Source organism: Ixodes scapularis, unplaced genomic scaffold (genome assembly GCF_016920785.2).
Source record: "Ixodes scapularis isolate PalLabHiFi unplaced genomic scaffold, ASM1692078v2 PGA_scaffold4__175_contigs__length_147842914, whole genome shotgun sequence".
Classification (NCBI taxonomy): domain Eukaryota; kingdom Metazoa; phylum Arthropoda; class Arachnida; order Ixodida; family Ixodidae; genus Ixodes; species Ixodes scapularis.
The window spans coordinates 83,438,415-83,446,356 of NW_024609879.1; the positions used below are offsets into that span (position 1 = coordinate 83,438,415).

The 7,942-nt window shown below is 49.4% G+C and overlaps 1 non-coding gene across 1 annotated transcript; it reads left to right on the top strand.

Annotated features, from left to right (window-relative positions):
* On the top strand, window positions 1–74 carry Trnan-guu. Its single transcript has one exon. It is a non-coding gene; the product is annotated as a tRNA-Asn (tRNA).
* The last annotated feature ends 7,868 nt before the right edge of the window (window positions 75–7,942 follow it).

Below are 7,942 nucleotides of genomic sequence, written 5' to 3' on the forward strand. Positions count from 1 at the left end.
GCCTCCGTGGCGCAATCGGTTAGCGCGTTCGGCTGTTAACCGAAAGGTTGGTGGTTCGAGTCCACCCGGTGGCGGCGTTGTTTTTTCTTCTTTTCTCTATTGTGCTTCTTTTTGTTACTTTTAGAAAAGAATAGACCTTCTGCTAAATTACCCAAGCATTAAAGAGAATGCTGGGAATGTAGGTACGCGTTGTGCACGCGCTCGCCTTCCTTATACGAAAGATTCGAAGGAAATAACCACAATAGAGCGTTTGTGAAACGCGTGTGCGAAGTGCCATTTGTTTTCGATTTTTGCTTCCGAACAGTTACAGCTGGAGACGTCAGCACGCACAGCTCGTGCTGATGCCGCTTGGAACGTCCAGCCGAATTGAAACGAGGATCTAGCCAAGCTGAAACATGCAGCCGAATTGAAACTTGTGGCTGAACTGATGATCTAGCCACTGAAGCGTGCAGCCGAATCGAAACTTCTAGCCGAACTGAGGATGTAGCCGAAGTGAAGCGTCCCGCCAAATTGAAACTTCTAGCCGAGTTGAGGATGTAGCCGAACTGGAGTGTGCAGCCGAATCGAAACTTCTAGCCGAATTGAGGCAACGGCCAAATTGAGGCTTCAACCGGATTGGGTAAATGCCCAGTTTGGCTAGAATCTCCAATTCGGCCAAATGCTCAGTTTGAGGAGAATGTCCAACTGGACTGGAAGATCCAACTTGGCTAAATGCCCAATTCGGCTAGAATCTCCAATTCGGACCGAAGCTTCCAATTCAGCCGAATGCCCAGTTTTGGCTAGAATCTCCAAGTCGGCTGGACGATCCAATTTAGCTATATTCCCAGTTTAGCAGGAGTCTAAAAATTCGGCCAAATGCCAAATTTCGGCTGGAACCTTCATGCGGACAGACCCTTCAGTTCGGCTCAATTGCCTCTCGATTCGGCTCGAAGGGTGTGGCATATACTTGACCTCCAAACGCAGCGTCGGCAGCTACTTGGGCGTAAAACGAACCACCGGCCGCTCGAGCATATCGGCTCGTCGACGGCCCAATAGGAGCCCGGCGATTGCGTCGACACGACTTTGAAACAAGAAAGGAAAACAGAGTAAGCAAGAGTTTATTGTCTCCGGACAACTTAAAAAACGCGCGATTTGGCTTAATACAATATCGTTTCTTGCTTTGTGGGTTGTTCTTCGGCCTTCTTAACAACTAAATGCAGTAATCTTATTGAATGTAGAGCTATAATATACGTTAGAGATTCGCTATGTTCCGCGATCTTAAGCTGTTGTGTGCGACCCCAATTCCCCACCCCCTTCCCTCCGACGCGTGCTTCTGGAGTTGGGTCGTCGGCGGAGCCACGTCGCCAAACGGTAGAGATGGCGCGAACTTTTTTTCCAAATTAAACAAAAGTTCGAGACATCCCGGCGAACTTTCGAACGTACTCCCAGAAAATCAACGAAGTTCGACTTATGCACAGTGTCGCCATGTGAGCGTCCTGGTGTTCCTCTAGTTTAAGAAATCTCAATGTAACATCCGCACGCATATTCTGTATAAATATCGTGTATCTCCGAGTTACAGGTCTGAAGTAAATAAAAAACAATGTGCGTAATCTCATTGGATTGTAGACTGGAAAGTACACCCAGTTGCCTAGCAATCAATGAGGAGCAGACACTATCGCCCGTGCTTGTCGAATTACTTCATTATTCAAATACTCAAAACGGCCAACCCCCGTAATATCAACACCGAAATATATTCGAGACGTTTTCGAAGAGTGTTAAATACTCGGGAATATTGGTCGCGATGTTTCCCTCATTACCCTGTTTTTGTTTTGTTTTTCTGGTGCGTGTTTGGTTTGAATTTGTGCCTTCCTGTATCCGTTCATCAGGTTAAGAATGAAGTACAAACTCCGCCTCCAGGTTCCACCGGGCGTTCGACGAAGCGTAGTCAAAGACAGAGAGCTCGCGCTCGAAGACGGCGCATCGAATATAATTATTGATTATTATGTAAAAGTACAGCGAGTTCCCAAGAAAAGGGAACCGTCTTTCTCAGCCCTCACAAATAAGCAATGTATGGCAGAAAGCTCACACTTTGTGAGAACGTAACGCTAGCGTTTGGGATAGAACGCGAAAGCTTGGCAATATGACATTTGAACTCAATCAAAAAATATTTTTAAAAGGCGGAATTTATCCATGGGTCGACGTCCATCTAAGCCTAATATCACCAAAACAAGAAATGACATTGTGAGCACCTGTAGCATTGATTTAAGTGTGGGGGGGGGGGGGGGGGGGGGGGGAACAAAAACAAAAAAAAACCTGTAAACGATAGAGAAAACATGACGAAAATAATCCCTGGAGAAGGGGAACAAGAAGGACGAACACTATTTAGGTGTTCAGTGCTTCATAGTGTTTGTGTTTGTGTCTATTTCTATTGTGAAGTTGTGGGATCTATGTAGTAGTGCCTTCAAACACCACAAAAACACCAATTACTGAGAAAACAGTCTTTTCTTTCTCGGCGACAAGTGTTTCTTCACTGATATAAATCCCACATGCCTCCACAGTGTCATTTCTCGTTTGGAGAATATTAGGCTTAGTTGGACGACGGCCCATGGATAAATTTCGTCTTTCTCGCTTATCGTTTGATCCAGATAACGTCATGTTCTCAAACTTTTCCGTTTCATTCCTACCGCTAGCGCTACATTCTTACGGAGTGTGAGCTTTATGCGAAGCATGGCTTATTTACCCGGGTCGAGAAACACGGTTCTCTTTTCTCGGAAATGCCTTGTACAACTTCAAGCTGTGTCTTTGAATTTTTGTCAGAGCTGTTTTTTTCTCTTGCTTGTTCCCGTGTCACTTTTGAATTGTAGACCAGATTCTGTGCTTTTGTACAATTGTGCTGTTGTTGTTTTTTACGTGATTAGTTATTTTAATATGTTTTTGTGACGCCCCGCTATTGCTAATAGTGGAAGGGTTCCGATGACTCGTCAAAACTTCACTCTATAAAAAGGGTGTTGTCTTACACCCTTTTGTCCCATAGAATGCACCCCAAAACTTCAGTTCGACGTACAGCGCACTAAAGTCGAACAGACGGCCCCAAATTTTACGACGGGCTTTATAACGCGGTGCGATGTAACTTTTTAAATAGCTAAAGCACGTATGAAAGACCACTGAAAGAAAACACTGAGGTTTTGCAGTAGGGCCAAGAAAACCCCGATTGTTGTTTCCTGTAGTCAGTAACACGTACATTAGCTATTTTAATAAGTTGTATCACACAGCTATCAAGCCTTTTGTAAAAGCTGGTACCGTCGCTTCGTCGTCAGTGTCGAACTGAAGCTTTGGGGTGTCTTATATTGGACAAGGGGTGTAAGAATACACCCCCTTTTTTTAGAGTGTTGTGCAGCTGTTTTCCTCTGTCTCTTTTCATAATGTACACGATCAAAAGTAAAATATTATTATTGAATAATAATAATAATAAGATTCGCGTTTCAGCACAGCCAGTCTTGCGCCTGCTGTACGAGTGGTAGCTAATTTAGCGGACCACCGCGTTCCCAAATGCTCCAGATATTTCTCGAATTTACTTATTTGTGGTTTTTGATTACGCTCAACACGTTTCTAATTGGAACTATATGTTTCTTTTCTCTAATTATAGGTTAATGAACACATTTTATTTCATTATCCAACTTATCGTCACAATTATTTCCCTATTTTATGCTCCCTAATTGTATACGTCACCTGCATAAATCGCATTAGTGTGCCTTTCATGGCGGTTTTTTTTTTTGTGTGTTTTTTTTATTTTGTTTGAATTTAATCGAAACAGAAGTGCATTGTGGCGGTGACAGGTGAGCGACTCTTGCGGCTGGGGGCTTTTTGAAACATCAATGTCTGAATTTCTTTCAGTGAGCTACGTGGTTTACTCCTGCTTATTCGCCATTTCTGGGGCCACATCGCTGCTTCTGCTCCTGCGGTAAGCGTTCTCCTAAAATATTCACCAGAGCCCTCGAGAAATTGTTTCAATCCTTACCAAAAAAAGTGTACATCAAAAATAAAATAAGGTACACACTGATAATTTCATCGCACCTATTTATTTATTTTATTTACTTATTTCATACTGCAGACCTTTACCGGTCCAAGCAGGATGGTGGAAAAACAAAACAAATAACGCGACATGAACACTGGTTATAAAGAAATTACATTCTAAACATGCTGGAACACAAGGCAGTTCACAAAACACAAGTCAACGCAAGTCACATGTCACAAAACACAGCCAACCAAGTCACACGGAAACACAAGTCAACGCTACATGAACATTGGTAACATAAAGATGACACTAAAAATATAATGCTAGGCTGGAGATACGTCACGTGTCTGTGACGTATCTACGTCACAGACACGTGACGTAGATAATATACATTTTTCAATATCTAACAATTTTTCAAGCTCGTAAGCATTAACAGTAATACAAATTCATCTAGTACTACAGTATTATATAGGCGCTAACTCATTACTCATACAACAAAACATACAAGATTCCTGTAGCTAAACTGTTTTAAATGAAGTGCTGCAATGATGATGCGAAATCAGGCCAAAAAAAAATTTCACTCACTTATTGCTCGCAAAAAGTAAGAAATTTAAATATATTGCCGCGCGCAGGGCTGAGAAAGCAACGCTCGGTCACGGACCTCCAGAAAGTTCCCGTTTATTCATGTGGCGCACGCACGTAACTTCTATTATTTATATCCATGTATCTTCTGCTTTTGTTTTCTAGAAAGTGCGTGTTCATTCTCGCCCCGATCACGCGACGCTCGAGCCGCTTTCGCCGAATCTTCGAGATAGCGACGTACTCTAGATAAGAGGCCGCCCGCGACCTTGTCGAGTCAGTCTCGCCCTAGCGTTCGACTCTGCTGTTACGCCGACTTCGACGCCCGCGACGCTCTGTTGTTATCTTTCTTTTGTACCCTTTTTTTTTGGCACAAGTTCGCCACATTAAAAGTTTATTTATTCCTGTTTATTTCTTGTTTATTAGTCACCACCCGTGACATTTTGGTGGAGGTGCGGGGTACCGCATGTTCGTGCAGCGCAGCCCCCCAAGTTCCCGCACTGCAAGTCCGAACCCAAGCTCCCGAGGATTCAACGAAGACCAGATCGAGACTCGATCAAGTCGCCGAACCCAAGGGCTACACCCGGAATACGGACCTTTACCACCCAGGACCAGGCAGCCGACGATGGCCAACCAGTCGCAGACCCCCGCCGCTCCTGCCGTCGTCTACCTACCCGTCGCTCCTCGGACACCGGCTCCATTCCACGGCGAGCAGTACGAAGACGTCAAAGACTGGATTGACCAGTATGAACGCGTTGCCCGCCACAATTGCTGGACAGACGAGCAGCGCCTACACAATGTCTATTTTTCGCTTGAGGGGACTGCCAAGCACTGGTACGAGAATCATGAGTCCTCCCTGACGTCGTGGGACATTTTCAAGAACGATCTCAAGGCTACCTTCATCAACCACCACCGCCGAGAGAGAGCCGAGGACCTACTGCGAACCAGAACCCAGGGCCGCAACGAGAGTGTCACCGGCTTCGTAGAGGACGTCCTGCGCCTGAGCGCCCGCGCCGACCCTCGGGCTACAGAGGAGAAGAAGCTACTAATCCTCATGCGGGGCGTGAGAGAAAACATCTTTGGTGGCCTTGTCCGCAGCCCTCCGACAACTGTCGCAGACTTTGTCGCCGAGGCAACGAACATCGAGCGTGCCCTGCAAGCCCGAGCCAGCCACTACCAGAGGCTACCCGGCGTCAGCGCGGTTCCGCCGTCCGCTTGCGACCTTGGGTCCAGCATCCCAAGCATTCGCGAGATCATTCGCGACGTCGTCCGGGAGGAGCTGCGAAAGCTACTACCCGCCGCGGACCGACCAGCTTCGCTCTCCATCGCTGAGGTCGTGCGGGAAGAGGTGCAGAGAGCCATTCAACCAGAGGCTCCCATCAGCGCAGCAGTCTCCGAAGAACCCGCGCTAACTTACGCCGCAGTGGCCCGACGGCCACCGCCTCCTCCTCGCGCCTATGTCGCGCCGCCCCGACGCCAGTCTCCTGCGCCGCAGCACGACCGACGCCACGACGACCAGCCCCAGTACGCCAGCCAGGAGCCTCGTGCACCCCGGAAGACCGATGTGTGGCGAACGCCCGACCGACGCCCTCTGTGCTTCCACTGCGGGGAGGCAGACCACACCTACCGCCGATGCCCATACCGTCGACTCGGGCTGCGCGGATTCCACCCAAGCGACCCGCGCCCCCGGTATGGTGAACGCGCTCGGGAGATCGACGAGTACCTGCGACGACCCCAGTCCCCCGAGCCTGCGTCCCGCCGAGAGTTCCGGTCGCCGTCACCGCGACGTCCAGCTTCGCCGATGCACCGACCCCGACGTGAAAGCCTGTCGCCCCTCGCTCCTCGCCGGGGAAACTAGGCGCGGCAACCCCTGGAGGTGGAGTTGCCGAAGACGACCGACGTAAAGAGCCTCCACGAACGACGGAGCGCTCCCACTCTCCCGACGATACGCATCACAACGACGCTCCTGCTTCGGTGTCCAACAACTTAAACGTTGTTATTGACGGCCTCGACTCATCGGCACTCGTGGACACCGGAGCAGACTACTCAGTCTTGAGTGGGAGGCTCTCTCGCCGCCTGCGAAAAGTCATGACGCCGTGGGATGGACCCCAAATACGAACCGCCGGAGGACATCTCATCACGCCAGTCGGGAGATGCACTGCTCGCGTCGAGATCCACGGTGAAACGTGCCCTGTGAAGTTCGTCGTTCTGCAAGACTGTTCGAGGGACGTTATCCTCGGAATGGACTTTCTCTGCGAGTATGGCGCCGTCATCGACCTCGGGGCAAACCAGTTGACGCTGCGGAAACCTGTTTTACCGCCGGTGGAGACCAACACAACATCAACCGCGATCCGAGTTATCGCCGACCATGTGAACCTACCGCCGCGGTCGAGTGTTTTCGTCACCGTTATGGCCGACGCCGCCATGCACGGTGAAGCTCTTCTGGAAGGCAGCGTCCAACTGCTCCTCGAAAAAGGAATTGGCGTCGCAAGAGGCGTAACGGTTCTCCAAGAAAGACGTACAACTGTTCTTGTGACGAACTTTCGAGAGGAGCCGCAGCACCTAACGAAGGGTACCACCGTGGGCCACGTCGAGGAGCTTCAAGCGCCAGCGGTGGTCACCGCAATCTCCGAGGAAACCTCGTCGCCACAGCAGAAAAGCACGACGCCGCCGCCGCTCGACATTGACCCCGAGCTCCCAGCTACGAAGCACCGGCAACTGATTGATCTCCTTGCCGAATACAGTGACTGTTTTGCCACGACATCAAAGATTCGCCAAACACCAATGGCGAAACATCGCATTGTTACCGACGACGACGCACTTCCTGTCCACCAGTCGCCGTATCGGGTCTCCTTAAAGGAAAGGAAAGTGATTCAAGATCAAGTCCAGGAGATGCTCGACGACGACATCATTCAACCCTCAAGGAGCCCATGGGCGTCCCCAGTCGTCCTTGTAAAGAAGAAGGACGGAACCCTGCGGTTCTGCGTGGACTATCGTCGACTGAACGCCGTGACAAAGAAGGACGTCTATCCGCTCCCCCGCATCGATGATACGTTAGACCGACTGCGCCACTCCCGATATTTTTCGTCGATGGACCTGAAGAGTGGTTATTGGCAGATTGAAGTCGACGAACGTGACCGGGAGAAAACTGCCTTCGTCACTCCCGACGGACTATACGAATTCAAAGTGATGCCGTTCGGACTTTATACAGCACCAGCCACCTTCCAGCGCGTCATGGACACCGTGCTGGCAGGTCTGAAATGGCAGAGCTGCCTCGTCTACCTGGACGATGTCGTGGTATTCTCACGAGATTTCGACGAACACCTCAGACGACTTCGAGCCGTGCTTCAAGCCATCAAGACCGCCGGC